At 46.9% G+C, this 16118-nt stretch overlaps 2 long non-coding RNA genes across 2 annotated transcripts in view; both read right to left on the bottom strand.

Annotated features, from left to right (window-relative positions):
- LOC147596526 (uncharacterized) overlaps positions 1 to 16118 on the bottom strand; it is a 634176-nt gene that overhangs the window by 381525 nt on the left and 236533 nt on the right. The window lies entirely within an intron of this gene.
- On the bottom strand, positions 3819 to 5750 carry LOC147596527 (uncharacterized). The gene is made up of 2 exons (XR_015261326.1): positions 5623 to 5750; positions 3819 to 4316 (listed from the first exon to the last, which is right to left on the bottom strand). It is a non-coding gene; the product is annotated as an uncharacterized LOC147596527 (long non-coding RNA).

Here is a 16118-nt window from a genome sequence, read left to right as displayed (position 1 = left end):
TATGAGAGAGCGAGGCAGTAAATGTGTGATTAAAGCAGCAAAGAGCGAGCAAGTGAAGGAGTGAGTAGATTAAGCAGCAGAGGGAGCGAGGGAGGGGAGGAGTGAGCGAGCTGATCAACAGAGGAGCGAGCAGGCAAAGGAGTAGAGGAGTGAGCAAAGCAGCAAAGGACCAGAGGAGAGAGTGAAGGAGCAAGCAAAGTAGCAAAGAAAGCAGGAGCAAGTAGAGGAGCAAAGGAGCGAGAGGAGCAGTGGAGCAGTGAGCAAGCAAAGGAGCAGGGGAGCATGTGAGCGAAGCAGTGACGCAGTGAGTGAGCTAAGCGCCAAGTAGTGAGTGAAGGGGCGAGCAAGTGAAGCAGCAAAGGAGCGTGCAAAGCAATGAAGCTGTGAGAGAGCAAAGCAGTGAGAGAAGGGACTGAGCGAAAGGGGGGGGTGCGCAAAGCATCAGAGGAGCAAGCAAAGGAGCAAGTGAGCAAAGCAGCGGAGGGGCAAGGGAGCGGAGAAGGGAGCGAGTGAAGCAGCAGAGGAACATGGGAGTAGAGGAACGAAGGGAGCGAGCAAGCGGAGGAGCAAGCAAAGTTGTGAAGGGTCGAGCAAGTAAAGCAGCTGAGCAGAGCAGTGAAGGAGTGAGCAAGGGAAGCAGTGAGTGACACGAGTGAGCAAAAGAGTGAGCAAATGATCGAGTACGCAAACCAGCAAGTGAAGGAGCAAAGCAGTGAGCGAGTGAAGCAGTAAAGGAGCAAGCCAAGCAGTGAAGCAGTGGAGGGGTGAGCGAGTGGAGGAGTGAGTGGAGCAGCGAGGAGTGAGTGGAGGAGCAAGGAAGGCAGCGAGTTAACAAAGGAGACAAAAGAGAGGGAGAAGGGGAGAGAGGAAGAAAGAAGGAGAGGAGGGAGGGAGCAGGAGAGAGATAAATTGGGGGGGAAGAGAAAGGGGGAAGAAAGGGGGAGAGAGAGAAAGGGAAAGGGAGGAGAGAGAGAAGGGGAGAAAGAAGAGGAGGGAGAGAAAAAAGGAGAGAAAAAAGGAGAGAGGAGAGAGAAAGAAAGAGAAAAGGAGAGTGAGAGTGAAAGAGAAAGAGGGAAAAATAGGAGAGAGAGAAAGGGGAGGGAGAGAGAAAGAAGGAGCGAAACAAGAGAGAAAGGACGAGAGAGGGAAAGGGAAAGAGACTGGGAGATAGGAAGAGAGAGAGAAGGGGCAAGAGAGGGAGAGAAAGAAAGACACAGTTAAAGACATGGAAAGAGAGGGAGAGAATAAAAGGGAGAGAGAGAAAGGGGGAGGAGGAGAGAAAGCAATACAGACAGTTGACCCAACTTGACTGAAGAGCAATTCCATGCCATATAATGCATGGATTTCCCCATGGCATGCTGTGCAAATTCTGTCTCTGGAGAGAAGCTATCCCATTTAGTCATTTAAGTTATATGGTTTTCTTACAAGAAAACAACTCTGTTCCTAAAGGATGTTCTCATGAGAACTTCTTGCTGCACTGTTAGATAAAGGCAAGGCCACGCAGGTGGCATAATCGCCAGTACCAAGTGGGAGCTGCCCGCAGGCTCCTCTGTTACAATGAGCTGGCTGAGTTTATCCTGCGGCCAAGGGGTTTGTGCAGCACAACACAGGCCTGAAGGCCACACTGCATGTGAAGCACAACTCAGTACAGCACAGGCCTGGGCCTACTCAGGTTAACTGTTATGTGGATCACTAACTTCTCGATGTATAATAGTCCCCTGGTCAGGATCACTACATTCCACTCCTTGATCCACATACAGTTAACCTTTCCCAAAGGTATTATAAGTTACAGATTATATTAATAACTTATGGACTGCTCAAGCCCTAAGAACAAGGCCCAATAGAGCAGACATGGGCTGCTCAAGATTACTACTTCCTCGAGTACAATGTCTTCCACAAGGCTCCTAATACAGAATAGAAATCCACTGTTCAGTTAGAGCAAGGAAGAATAAGGGGATCCTGAGCACTACTGAAACAAAGAAGTTCACTCAACAGTCAGAATCCAATATGACTGTTAAGCAGGTATTCTTTATTAGCAGCGCTGGGCAGCACTGGGGATCGCTCCACCATGAGTGCTCCAACAAACAGGCAAAATCACAGAGAACAGATGTTGCAACATCATACATCTTCAACAGATTTCTGAGAACTAATGTACATAAACATAAGATTTCCTGGAACTCATTAATATATGCAAATGTTCATCTTCACATGCACAGAGGTTCTTTCTGGTGGTCTTCGCGAGTCCTCTGGTGGTCGAGGGATGAAGTAAATACTCCTCCTCACTGTGTTTGTTAGTTGAACTCTGAGTCTCTCCCATATAGGGTCTTGCCTTGGCTCATCGCTCTGCTTGCAAATTCCTTAAGCTCCCCTTATCTTGGTTTGGCTGGTGTCTGCTGAAAGTACTTTGTAGTGCTTTGTTATGTTAAATTTTACGACTCTGCTGTTCTTTCTCTCAAGGTTAGTTTACATTTTCACACAAGGATTACATTGCTATGCAGGACAGAGTGGTTACAATTGGAACACATTATTCACTAGCTTGGAGCCAACTCTATCATTATGAAAAAGGATATTACCAAAAAACCCCACGCAGACAGTTCTGTAGAGCTAGAACATAGAATCATTTAGGTTGGAAAAGACTGTTAGGATCATTGAGTCCAACTGCAAATCTACCACTGCCAAGTTCACCACTAAACCATGTCTCTAAGTGCCACGTTGTTCTGGTTTTGTTAGTGAGGGGGGGCCTAAGGTGGCAGCTTCTGTAGGAAACTGCTAGAAGTCGCTCCCCTTTGTTCAGTGGACTCGGCCGGGCCTAGGGCGGACCCGCTGCTGGCCAAGGCCGAGCCAATTGGTAGCAGAATGTCCCGTGATAACGCCTCTGCGATAACGTATTTAAGAAGGGGAAAACAGAAAAAAAAAGGAGAAGATGTGAAGCAGCTGAGCGGGGGCAGAGAGGGGGAGGCGCGAGCCTCATGGGCCTTGCAGGCCTCACCCTCTGGCCTCCCGCCGGGCAGCCGACTGGGCCCAACTCGGCCCGGCCTGGCTGCAAGAAGTGGAGAGGAGATGAGAAGTGAATAAGATGTAAAAAGGATCCTGAGAGGCGTCTGCCAGCCTGTTGTGAGGAATGGCTGCAGACGCCAAGGTCAGTGAAGAAGGAGGGGGAGGAGTAATGCGGCTCCTGGCCAAGATTCCTCTGCAACTCGTGGTGAAGACCATGGTGGAGCAGGTTGTCCCCCTGCAGCCCATGGAGGTCTATGGAGGGGCAGAGATCCACCTGCAGCGCGTGGAGGACCCCACGCCGGAGCAGGTGGAGGCCTGAAGGAGGCTGTGGCCCATGGAGGGCCCGCTGGGACAGCTGTTCTAGAGGGACTGCACCCCGTGGAACAGATGACCCACGCCGGAGCAGTTTCACGAAGGACTGTGGCCCGTGGGAGGGACCCCACGCTGGAGCAGGGGAGGAATGTGAGGAGTTCTTCCCCTGATGATGATACAGCGGCGTAAAACAACGCGTGATGAACTGACCGCGACCCCCATTCCCTCTTCCCCCCCGTGCCGCTCGGGAGGGGAAGGTGGTAGAGATAATGTTAAGCCCGGGAAGAGGGAGGGTGGGGGGAGCGAGAGAGAGACTGCATAGTCTGGTCCCGATTGGGGCTGAACTACGACACACGTCTGCATGTCTTTTTAATACCTCCAGGGATGGTGACTCCACCACTTCCCTGGGCAGCCTGTTGCAATGCTTGACAACCCTTTCAGTGAAGACATTTTTCCTAATGTGAGAAACAACCGCTCACCATGAATAATTTGCAGAGGACAAAGTCACAGGAGCAAAGTATTTTTTATTTGCGAGTCAGATGAGTTGGGTGCATCTTAGAGCGGAGGCACCCCTCTTAGTTCATAGTTACAATATTTATACCCTTCCCCTGATCATCCAATTTGTCTGTTTCCTTTTTTTCTTCTTTTCCTTTCTTTGTTGGAGCTCACAATCTATGTGACTGCATCCCTGTTCCGGACCCCTCCCCCCTTCCCTGTTTTCTATATGGCCCAAGGTAAGGTCTGGTTCTCAAGATAAGGTTCCAAAATGGCTTAAGCAAAACCTTAGGCCCTTTTCTCACAGTTCCCCCTCTTTCTTTTTCTTTACTATTTTTGCTGAAGCCCACGCTCTTGCTCCAAATTATGCAGAATTAATTGGGGCTTCTCGTCTCGTTCTTCCTGCTTCAGATCTCTTCTCTTCAGAACCATTATTTTTCTGGGCTGTTGTCATTTTCGGGTTTGTCAGCATGTTGGTTATCTGCATTCCTTCTACAGTATTGGTAATAAGTCTTATAAGACAGGGGATAAGGCAGGGGAGAAACATTAAACCAGTCAGCGCGGATAACAAAAAGCTAGAATTCTTTTACAGAGCGTTTCCTCTACCCATTTGTCAAATTTAGCCCTGTTTCATCTTATGCATTCCTCACCAATGGTTTCTGAAGCTAACACCCATCCAAGAGGTCTTTTATCTTCCACTGAAGTAATGGTGTGATTCCACCTAAGAATTTGGAGGGGACTTAGACTGATTCCTTTCCATGGCCATGCTTCACTCATTAGAAGACCCCCCCACAAACCCCACAGTTGGTAACATTCAATTCTTCTGCTATCCTTTCAAGCAAGATCCACAAACAGGTTCTTCCCTATAGAGGGAAGTCCTAACGGCTTCTGCAGCTGCTTTCCAATTTTCTCATATATTTGGTTTTGGGTCTTTCCCCGAGTTCTCGTCATTCTTTAGGGCCATAATAATGTTCTGAACTAACATTGCTTTGGCTTGATCCTCGTATCACCTTCCATCTGACATGCCCCATTGTCCCATTTTACCAAAACAAACCCATGGCTCTCCTTTAGGGCATGTTTGTCCGCCATGACTCCCATAAGTAGTTCCTTTGTTTTTAACTTTCCAATAGGTCTGTCCTGACTCACTACACTCTTGAGGCGAGCCATCAGAACATTTCGAGTGAAGGTGGGTGTGGTATGTAAAGCCATAAGCTGATTCTCTTCCCCAATGTTTGATAACATCCTGTACAGGAGGGCAAGGATGTTGAGAGGTTCAGGCAGACGCAGAGGACCCAAATTATGTTAGACCAAGGTCTGGTATAGCGTATATTTCCACTTCCCATACCTGTTGGGTTACAGCCAAGAGTAGGGTATAGGTATCTTCTTAGTGGCAAATACAGAGGCTAATCCAGTCTTGCCCTTGATCTGTCTTCTTTTACACCTGCAGAATTTTCTGTCCTGCGCACAGGAGGTAATGGAAGTCCGTATCTAAATCTTCCACTGTCTTCCACTGTCAACACCCCCAGCAATACCAAGAATGTCCTTTCTGTGTATCTAGTCTCCCGTTTGTTTGTTTGGGTTTTTCTGTTTGTTTTTTTAATAATCCTTACAATGGGACACTATAGTGGGAGACACTGTGGCCCACAATCTTCCTTGTATCTTTAATATCCCTTTTTTACTTAAATTATCTATTATTGAATTTTGCTTTTGCCCTTTTTCTGCAGAGGATCTGAACAACCTCTACTTGTCGTTACATTTCACAATAAAATTGGCTCATTGTCATTCTCCGGGTGAAATGTGCAATTCTCTGGTTTTTACCTTTTAAAAGTTAATTTAAGAGGGTCATCAGACCCTGCATCACAGACCAGTTGTTGGGATGTGTTTTCACTGGTCCTTTGACTTTGGCTACATGTGTCCACACCTTTCTTTTGTTTTGAAATCACTTTGTTCTAGCCACCCACATCCATAATGTAGACTCTCAAAACCATACCCAGCTGCTACTTCTCCCTGGAGACACTAAACATTTCACCATCTTCCTTGGCAATCCAACTCTGTTACAGGGCATTTCTCGTAGCACCGAGCAGCTCTATGCCTGGCCCAAACCTTCAAGGTTAACAAATTAAACATTTCCTTCTTTCATTTGCAGAGTGAGTTAACCAAACAGAACAGAAAAGCATTTGCTGCTCTTCTCTGTCTCAAGGTCCAGCAGCGACAGCACTCACCCAGGGGGTGAGAAATTGGGTACAATTTCTACGTCTGCTCAAGGTCTCAAAATGTGCCTTCAATGAGCATATTTCAACACAGTCTATCAAGTATTCTGAGAGGGACTCTTCTCATTTCTCCTGATGAAACTGTCTTTTTCTCCCATGTATTTATTGATCCTAAAGGAGAAGGTCAGAGGGTCTTAGGTGCCTAAATTTCTAAGTACTTTCAATAAGAACCCAGGCACCCAGCTTGCATGGTGTCAAAGTCAGCTCTTATAAAATACTACCTTTTGTGGATGCAATCATAATATCTACATGGAAAACAGAACAGTAGCTGTCAGTATGAACGTATTCATATGGTTCTACTTCTTCACATACTAATGCAGTATATGTCTGCTTTATTGTATTGGGTCTGTCTGAGATGGAGGTAACTTTCCCCATAGCAGCCCTCATAGTGCTGTGCTTTCTATTTGTGGCTAGAACAGTGTTGAACACACACCAATGTTTTGGCTACTGCTGAGCAGTGCCGGCACAGCATAAAGGCTGTCTCTCCAACCTCCTGACCCCAAAGGCCAGTAGGCTGGGGGTGGGAAAGAGGTTGGGAGGGAGCATAGCCAGGACAGCTGACCCAAAATGACCAAAGGGATATTCCATACCATATGACGTCATGCTCAGCAATAAAAGCTAAGATAAAGGAGGGGAGGGGGCGTTGGTTATTAAGGCATTTGTCTTCCTAAGCAACCACTACATGTACTGAAGCTCTGCTTCCCAGGAAGTGGCTGGACATTGCCTGTTGATGGGAAGTAGATAAGAAATCTTTTTGTTTTCCTTTGTCTGTTATAGGGGACATAAAACATGGAGCAGTTCATGAACGATTGTATCCCATGGAGGAACCTCATGCTGGAGCAGGGGAAAAGTGTGAGGAGGAAGGAGTGGCAGAGACAAAGCATTATGAACTGACTACAACTCCCATTCCCCATCCCCCTACTCCACTCGAGGGTGGAAGGAGGAGGTAGAAGATTCAGGAGTGAAGTTGAGCCTGGGAAGAAGAGTGAGAATGGGAAGGTGTTTTTGTTTGGAAATACAGTGACTTGGCAGGTTTGGAAGTACTTTTGGAAGTACAGTTTGTAATGGTATTGGGCACACGAGGGAAAGAGGAATGTAGGGAAAATGTGGAGAAAGAAGCAAGGAAAATTGAATGAAACTTCAGAGTGGCCACTTTTAAAGTGGAACATGGTGGAAATGGGAATAATATATCTTCTAAAGGATAATTAAAAAAACCCTTTCATTAACTTGGTTGCTGATTCATTCTTACAAATATGCCACAGTTCTGTTTCCTCACACACTTATGCATGTAGAGGAGTCTAGAGCTGTAAACTCAAACTTTAACAAAACAAGAAACATTTACTGTAACAGAGCTTAATTTAGTAGTAATTCTCAAGATCTTTATAATCTGTGGACACAAACTGCCTGGCTTCAATACTCTGGATTACATATTACAGATGAAATATTCTATAAGCAGCTGGGAGAAGTCTCACGATCGCTAGCCCTTGTTCCCATGGGGACTTCAACTTACCAGATGTCTGCTGGAAATGCAATATAGAGGAGAGGAAACAGTCTAGGAGGTTCCTGAAATGTGTAGTTCCTGACATTGCTGATGAGTGAGTCACCTAGGGAAGGTGTCCCGCTGGACCTGTTGTTTGTGAACAGAGAAGGACTTGTGGGTGATGTGATGGTTGGAGGCTGTCTTGGGCATGAAATGATAACTTTCTCAATTCTCAGAGAAGTAAGGAGGGTGGCTAGCGGAACTGCTACCTCACTTCTGGAGGGCAGACTTTGGTCTGTTTGAGAAACTGTCTGACAGAGTCCCTTGGGAGGCAGTACTGAAGGGCAAAGGAGTCCAGGAAGGCTGGACATTCTTCAAGAAGGAAATCTTAAAGGTGCAGGAGCAGGCCATCCCCATGTGCTGAAAGACGAGCCGGCAGGGAAGAAGACCGACCTGTCTGAACAGAGAGCTTTGGCTGCAACTCAGGAGAAAAAAGAGAGTTTATGACCTTTGGAAGAAAGGGCAGGCAACTCAGGAGGACTACAAGGATGTTGTAAGATTATGCAGGGAGAAAATTAAAAGGGCCAAAGCGCAACTGGAAATTAATTTATCTACTGCGGTAAAAGACAACAAAAATGTTTCTATAAATACATTAACAACAAAAAGGGGACTAAGGAGAATCTCCATCCTTTATTGGGTGCAAGGGGGAAACATAGTGACAAAGGATGAGAAAAAGGCTGAGGTACTTAATGCCTTCTTTGCCTCAGTCTTTAATAGTAAGACCAGTTGTTCTCAGGGTACTCAGCCTGCTGAGCTGGAAGACAGGGACGTGGAGCAGAATGAAGCCCTCATAACCCAAGGGGAAATGGTTAGCAACCTGCTACACCACTTAGACATATGCGAGTCTATGGGGCCAGATGGGATCCACCCAAGGGTGCTGAGGGAGCTGGCGAAAGTGCTCACCAAGCCACTCTCCATCATTTATCAGCAGTCCTGGCTAACTGGGAAGGTCCCAGTTGACTGGAGGTTAGCAAATGTGACGCCCATCTACAAGAAGGGCCGAAAGGAGGAGCTGGGGAACTACAGGCCTGTCAGCCTGACCTCCATGCCGGGGAAGGTTATGGAGCAGGTCATCTAGAGTGCCATCACATGACACGTACAGGACAACCAGGGGATCAGGCCCAGTCAGCATGGGTTTATGAAAGGCAGATCCTGCTTGACCAACCTGATCTCCTTATATGACAAGGTGACCCACTTAGTGGATGAGGGAAAGGCTGTGGATGTTGTTTACTCAGACTTTAGCAAAGCCTTTGGCACTCTTTCCCACAACATTCTCCTGGAGAAACTGACTGCTCATGGCTTGGATGGGTATACTGTTCGCTGGGTAAAAAACTGGCTGGATGGCCGGGCGCAAAGAGTCATGGTAAATGGAGTTAAATCCAGTTGGCAGCTGTTTGCAAGTGGTGTTCCCCGGGGCTCAGTGCTGGGGCCAGTTCTGTTTAATATCTTTATCAATGATCTGGACAAGGGAATTGAGTGCTCCCTCAGTTTGCAGATGACACCAAACTGGGCGGGAGTGTCGATCTGCTCGAGGGCAGGAAGGCTCTGCAGAGGGATCTGGACAGGCTGGACCGATGGGCCAAGGTGAACTGTATGAGGTTCAACAAGGCCAAGTGCTGGGTCCTGCACTAGGGTAACAACAGCCCCATGCAACGCTATAGACTTCAAGAAGAGTGGCTGGAAAGCTGCCTGTTGGAAAAAGACCTGGGGGTGTTAGTTGACAGCTGACTGAACATGAGGCCAACAGCATTCTTCTGAGAGCTGCAATCTATTTGCCTTTGAATGGGAAAACCCTGATTCAGGAGGTAAAACTCAGCTCACTTGGACAGTGTTACCCCAAGGGTTTACAGAATCCCTGAATCTGTTCAGACAGGTGAACAAGTGCTAGAGGGATTTGGTTTAGCCCCAGGGACACAATTACTCCAGTACGTAGACGATTTGTTAATCTCAGGGGTAAGAGAAAAGGACGTCCGGCAGACTTGTTAATTTTTTTAAGAGAAAAAGGACTGTGAGTATCCCAGACTAAATTACAGTTTGTGGAGAAGGAGGTAAAATATTTGGGACATTTAATTAGTGAGAGAAAAAGGAAAATAAATCCAGAATGAATTTCTGGAATTATTGCAGTATCACTTCCCAGGACAAAAGGAGAGATTAGGAAGTTTTTAGGCCTCCTTGGGTACTGCTGATTGTGGATTAGAAATTTTAGCCAGAATGTAAGTTTTTATATGAGAAACTTCAAGGGGAAAGTGAGAAACCTGAATGGACTGAAGGGGAGCGGGAACAGTTTGAGAACCTAAGAAAATTATTAATTCAGGCACCAGTGTTGGCGCTCCCATCCTTGGGGAAAAAAAAAAAAACACAAACCTTTTCACCTCTATGTAAATGTGGAAGACGGAGTGGCCGATGGGGTGTTGACTCAAATATGGGGAGGACAAAGACAGCCTGTAGCATACATCTCAAATATTAGATCTAGTTTCTCAAGGATGGCCTACATGCGTACAGGCAGTGGCAGCCACAGCTCTTTTGGTGGAGGAAAGCAGAAAACTGACGTTTGGGGGAGCATTGATAGTGTTTACCTCACATGCAGTTAGAACTATTTTGAGTCAAAAATCGGGGAGGTGGTTGACTGATTCCAGGATATTAAAATACAAAGCAATCCTGATGGAAAAAGATGATTTAGTTTTAACAGCTGATAAAAGTTTGAACCCCTCCAAGTTCCTGTATGGGGAAACTGAGGAAGGATCTCCAGAACATAGCTGTTTGGATATTACTGAATATCAGACCAAAGTCCGAGAAGACTTACACGAAACCCCACTGTCTGAGGGGAAAAGACTTTTTATAGATGGATCTTCGAAATACATTAATGGAAAACGTCATAGTGGTTATGCAGTAGTGGATGGTGAACAAAATAGCACAGTAGAAAGGGGAAGGCTACCCAGTAATCGGTCGGCCCAAACATGTGAACTATATGCCTTAAAGCCAAGCTCTGGAGTTGCTCAAAAGAGAAAAAGGGACTGTTTACACTGATTCCAAGTATGCTTTTGAGGTTGTACATACCTTTAGAAAGATTTGGAGAGAACGGGAACTTATTTTCTCTCGAGGAAAGGAGTTAGTACATGAGCAATTGGTATTAGAAGTATTAGAGGCCCTGGGCCTACCAGAAGAGATTGTCGTGTGGGGTAACGTTAGCAGGGCTGCCTGTATGCAGGAGGGGCAGTCCGCGGATGAGTCCATGAGTGCAGGGGGCAGGTGCGTCCACGTACGTGGTGGGCACGGATAAGCCCATGGGCGCAGGGGCAGGTGCGTCCACGTACGTGGTGGGCACGGATAAGTCCATGGGCGCAGGGGCAGGTGCGTCCACGTACGTGGTGGGCACGGATAAGTCCATGGGCGCAGGGGACGGTGCGTCCACGTACGTGGTGGGCACGGATAAGTCCATGAGTGCAGGGGGCAGGTGCGTCCACGTACGTGGTGGGCACGGATAAGTCCATGGGCGCAGGGGACGGTGCGTGGTGGGCACGGATAGATCCATGGGCGCAGGGGGCGGGTGCGTTCGTGTGGATAGGGGGTGTACAGGTATTTAACCCTGTGTTGCGCAGCATTAAATTGAAGGCTTGGCTTGGCGGTATCCGTGTGATGCCCTGCTTTGTAATATCTAATCTTGACTGGGAGAACGAAGAACCGCCCGCTGTACTGGAAGAGCAGGCTCGGGAACATCCGAGGAATCTGAAGGTGCACAAGTCCATGGGACCTACAGGAAAGATGGGGAGAGACACTTCAGTATGGTCTGTTGTGACAGGACGAAGGGTAATGGTTTCAAAATAGAGGGAAGTAGATTTAGATTAGATATTAGGAAAAAAATTTTCACAGTGAGGGTGGTGGAACACTGGAAGAGGTTGCCCAGAGAAGTGGTGGGTGCCCCATCCCTGGAAACATTCCAGGCCAGGTTGGATGGGGCTCTGAGTAACCTGATCCGGTTACTCCTTGCAGGGGGGTTGCACTGGATGGACTTTGAAGGTACCTTCCAACCCAAACCATTTTGTGATTCTATGATACCATGATGTTTCCTGTAGGCCCCCTTGAGGAAGACCACTATAAGGTCTCCCCGGAGCCTCCTCTTCTCCAGGCTGAACAGCCCCAACTCTCTCAGTCTGGCCTCACAGCAGAGCTGCTCCAGCCCTCTGATCACATTCGTGGCCTCCTCTGGACCCTCTCCAACTGGTCCATGTCCTTCTTATGTTGGGGGCTCCAGAATTGGACACAGTACTGCAGGTGGGGTCTCACCAGGGCAGAGTAGAGGGGGAGAATCACCTCCCTCAACCTGCTGGCCACGCTTCTCTTTTTTTTTCTCTTTTCTCTCCAGAAATTCATTCTGGATTTATTTTCCTTTTTCTCTCACTAATTAAATGTCCCAAATATTTTACCTCCTTCTCCACAAACTGTAATTTAGTCTGGGATACTCACAGTCCTTTTTCTCTTAAAAAAATTAACAAGTCTGCCGGACGTCCTTTTCTCTTACCCCTGAGATTAACAAATCGTCTACGTACTGGAGTAATTGTGTCCCTGGGGCTAAACCAAATCCCTCTAGCACTTGTTCACCTGTCTGAACAGATTCAGGGATTCTGTAAACCCTTGGGGTAACACTGTCCAAGTGAGCTGAGTTTTACCTCCTGAATCAGGGTTTTCCCATTCAAAGGCAAATAGATTGCAGCTCTCAGAAGAATGCTGTTGGCCTCATGTTCAGTCAGCTGTCAACTAACACCCCCAGGTCTTTTTCCAACAGGCAGCTTTCCAGCCACTCTTCTTGAAGTCTATAGCGTTGCATGGGGCTGTTGTTACCCTAGTGCAGGACCCAGCACTTGGCCTTGTTGAACCTCATACAGTTCACCTTGGCCCATCGGTCCAGCCTGTCCAGATCCCTCTGCAGAGCCTTCCTGCCCTCGAGCAGATCGACACTCCCGCCCAGTTTGGTGTCATCTGCAAACTGAGGGAGCACTCAATTCCCTTGTCCAGATCATTGATAAAGATATTAAACAGAACTGGCCCCAGCACTGAGCCCCGGGGAACACCACTTGCAAACAGCTGCCAACTGGATTTAACTCCATTTACCATGACTCTTTGCGCCCGGCCATCCAGCCAGTTTTTTACCCAGCGAACAGTATACCCATCCAAGCCATGAGCAGTCAGTTTCTCCAGGAGAATGTTGTGGGAAAGAGTGCCAAAGGCTTTGCTAAAGTCTGAGTAAACAACATCCACAGCCTTTCCCTCATCCACTAAGTGGGTCACCTTGTCATATAAGGAGATCAGGTTGGTCAAGCAGGATCTGCCTTTCATAAACCCATGCTGACTGGGCCTGATCCCCTGGTTGTCCTGTACGTGTCATGTGATGGCACTCTAGATGACCTGCTCCATAACCTTCCCCGGCATGGAGGTCAGGCTGACAGGCCTGTAGTTCCCCAGCTCCTCCTTTCGGCCCTTCTTGTAGATGGGCGTCACATTTGCTAACCTCCAGTCAACTGGGACCTTCCCAGTTAGCCAGGACTGCTGATAAATGATGGAGAGTGGCTTGGTGAGCACTTTCGCCAGCTCCCTCAGCACCCTTGGGTGGATCCCATCTGGCCCCATAGACTCGCATATGTCTAAGTGGTGTAGCAGGTTGCTAACCATTTCCCCTTGGGTTATGAGGGCTTCATTCTGCTCCACGTCCCTGTCTTCCAGCTCAGCAGGCTGAGTACCCTGAGAACAACTGGTCTTACTATTAAAGACTGAGGCAAAGAAGGCATTAAGTACCTCAGCCTTTTTCTCATCCTTTGTCACTATGTTTCCCCCTTGCACCCAATAAAGGATGGAGATTCTCCTTAGTCCCCTTTTTGTTGTTAATGTATTTATAGAAACATTTTTGTTGTCTTTTACCGCAGTAGATAAATTAATTTCCAGTTGCGCTTTGGCCCTTTTAATTTTCTCCCTGCATAATCTTACAACATCCTTGTAGTCCTCCTGAGTTGCCTGCCCTTTCTTCCAAAGGTCATAAACTCTCTTTTTTCTCCTGAGTTGCAGCCAAAGCTCTCTGTTCAGACAGGTCGGTCTTCTTCCCTGCCGGCTCGTCTTTCAGCACATGGGGATGGCCTGCTCCTGCACCTTTAAGATTTCCTTCTTGAAGAATGTCCAGCCTTCCTGGACTCCTTTGCCCTTCAGTACTGCCTCCCAAGGGACTCTGTCAGACAGTTTCTCAAACAGACCAAAGTCTGCCCTCCAGAAGTGAGGTAGCAGTTCCGCTAGCCACCCTCCTTACTTCTCTGAGAATTGAGAAAGTTATCATTTCATGCCCAAGACAGCCTCCAACCATCACATCACCCACAAGTCCTTCTCTGTTCACAAACAACAGGTCCAGCGGGACACCTTCCCTAGGTGACTCACTCATCAGCAATGTCAGGAACTACACATTTCAGGAACCTCCTAGACTGTTTCCTCTCCTCTATATTGCATTTCCAGCAGACATCTGGTAAGTTGAAGTCCCCATGGGAACAAGGGCTAGCGATCGTGAGACTTCTCCCAGCTGCTTATAGAATATTTCATCTGTAATATGTAATCCAGAGTATTGAAGCCAGGCAGTTTGTGTCCACAGATTATAAAGATCTTGAGAATTACTACTAAATTAAGCTCTGTTACAGTAAATGTTTCTTGTTTTGTTAAAGTTTGAGTTTACAGCTCTAGACTCCTCTACATGCATAAGTGTGTGAGGAAACAGAACTGTGGCATATTTGTAAGAATGAATCAGCAACCAAGTTAATGAAAGGGTTTTTTTAATTATCCTTTAGAAGATATATTATTCCCATTTCCACCATGTTCCACTTTAAAAGTGGCCACTCTGAAGTTTCATTCAATTTTCCTTGCTTCTTTCTCCACATTTTCCCTACATTCCTCTTTCCCTCGTGTGCCCAATACCATTACAAACTGTACTTCCAAAAGTACTTCCAAACCTGCCAAGTCACTGTATTTCCAAACAAAAACACCTTCCCATTCTCACTCTTCTTCCCAGGCTCAACTTCACTCCTGAATCTTCTACCTCCTCCTTCCACCCTCGAGTGGAGTAGGGGGATGGGGAATGGGAGTTGTAGTCAGTTCATAATGCTTTGTCTCTGCCACTCCTTCCTCCTCACACTTTTCCCCTGCTCCAGCATGAGGTTCCTCCATGGGATACAATCGTTCATGAACTGCTCCATGTTTTATGTCCCCTATAACAGACAAAGGAAAACAAAAAGATTTCTTATCTACTTCCCATCAACAGGCAATGTCCAGCCACTTCCTGGGAAGCAGAGCTTCAGTACATGTAGTGGTTGCTTAGGAAGACAAATGCCTTAATAACCAACGCCCCCTCCCCTCCTTTATCTTAGCTTTTATTGCTGAGCATGACGTCATATGGTATGGAATATCCCTTTGGTCATTTTGGGTCAGCTGTCCTGGCTATGCTCCCTCCCAACCTCTTTCCCACCCCCAGCCTACTGGCCTTTGGGGTCAGGAGGTTGGAGAGACAGCCTTTATGCTGTGCCGGCACTGCTCAGCAGTAGCCAAAACATTGGTGTGTGTTCAACACTGTTCTAGCCACAAATAGAAAGCACAGCACTATGAGGGCTGCTATGGGGAAAGTTACCTCCATCTCAGACAGACCCAATACAATAAAGCAGACATATACTGCATTAGTATGTGAAGAAGTAGAACCATATGAATACGTTCATACTGACAGCTACTGTTCTGTTTTCCATGTAGATATTATGATTGCATCCACAAAAGGTAGTATTTTATAAGAGCTGACTTTGACACCATGCAAGCTGGGTGCCTGGGTTCTTATTGAAAGTACTTAGAAATTTAGGCACCTAAGACCCTCTGACCTTCTCCTTTAGGATCAATAAATACATGGGAGAAAAAGACAGTTTCATCAGGAGAAATGAGAAGAGTCCCTCTCAGAATACTTGATAGACTGTGTTGAAATATGCTCATTGAAGGCACATTTTGAGACCTTGAGCAGACGTAGAAATTGTACCCAATTTCTCACCCCCTGGGTGAGTGCTGTCGCTGCTGGACCTTGAGACAGAGAAGAGCAGCAAATGCTTTTCTGTTCTGTTTGGTTAACTCACTCTGCAAATGAAAGAAGGAAATGTTTAATTTGTTAACCTTGAAGGTTTGGGCCAGGCATAGAGCTGCTCGGTGCTACGAGAAATGCCCTGTAACAGAGTTGGATTGCCAAGGAAGATGGTGAAATGTTTAGTGTCTCCAGGGAGAAGTAGCAGCTGGGTATGGTTTTGAGAGTCTACATTATGGATGTGGGTGGCTAGAACAAAGTGATTTCAAAACAAAAGAAAGGTGTGGACACATGTAGCCAAAGTCAAAGGACCAGTGAAAACACATCCCAACAACTGGTCTGTGATGCAGGGTCTGATGACCCTCTTAAATTAACTTTTAAAAGGTAAAAACCAGAGAATTGCACATTTCACCCGGAGAATGAC

The sequence above is a fragment of the Chlamydotis macqueenii genome, chromosome W (assembly GCF_036417535.1).
Source record: "Chlamydotis macqueenii isolate bChlMac1 chromosome W, bChlMac1.mat, whole genome shotgun sequence".
NCBI classification, from domain to species: Eukaryota; Metazoa; Chordata; class Aves; order Otidiformes; family Otididae; genus Chlamydotis; species Chlamydotis macqueenii.
The sequence above is the reverse complement of the archived record's forward strand: the minus strand, read 5'-3'. Positions and strand labels throughout refer to the sequence as shown.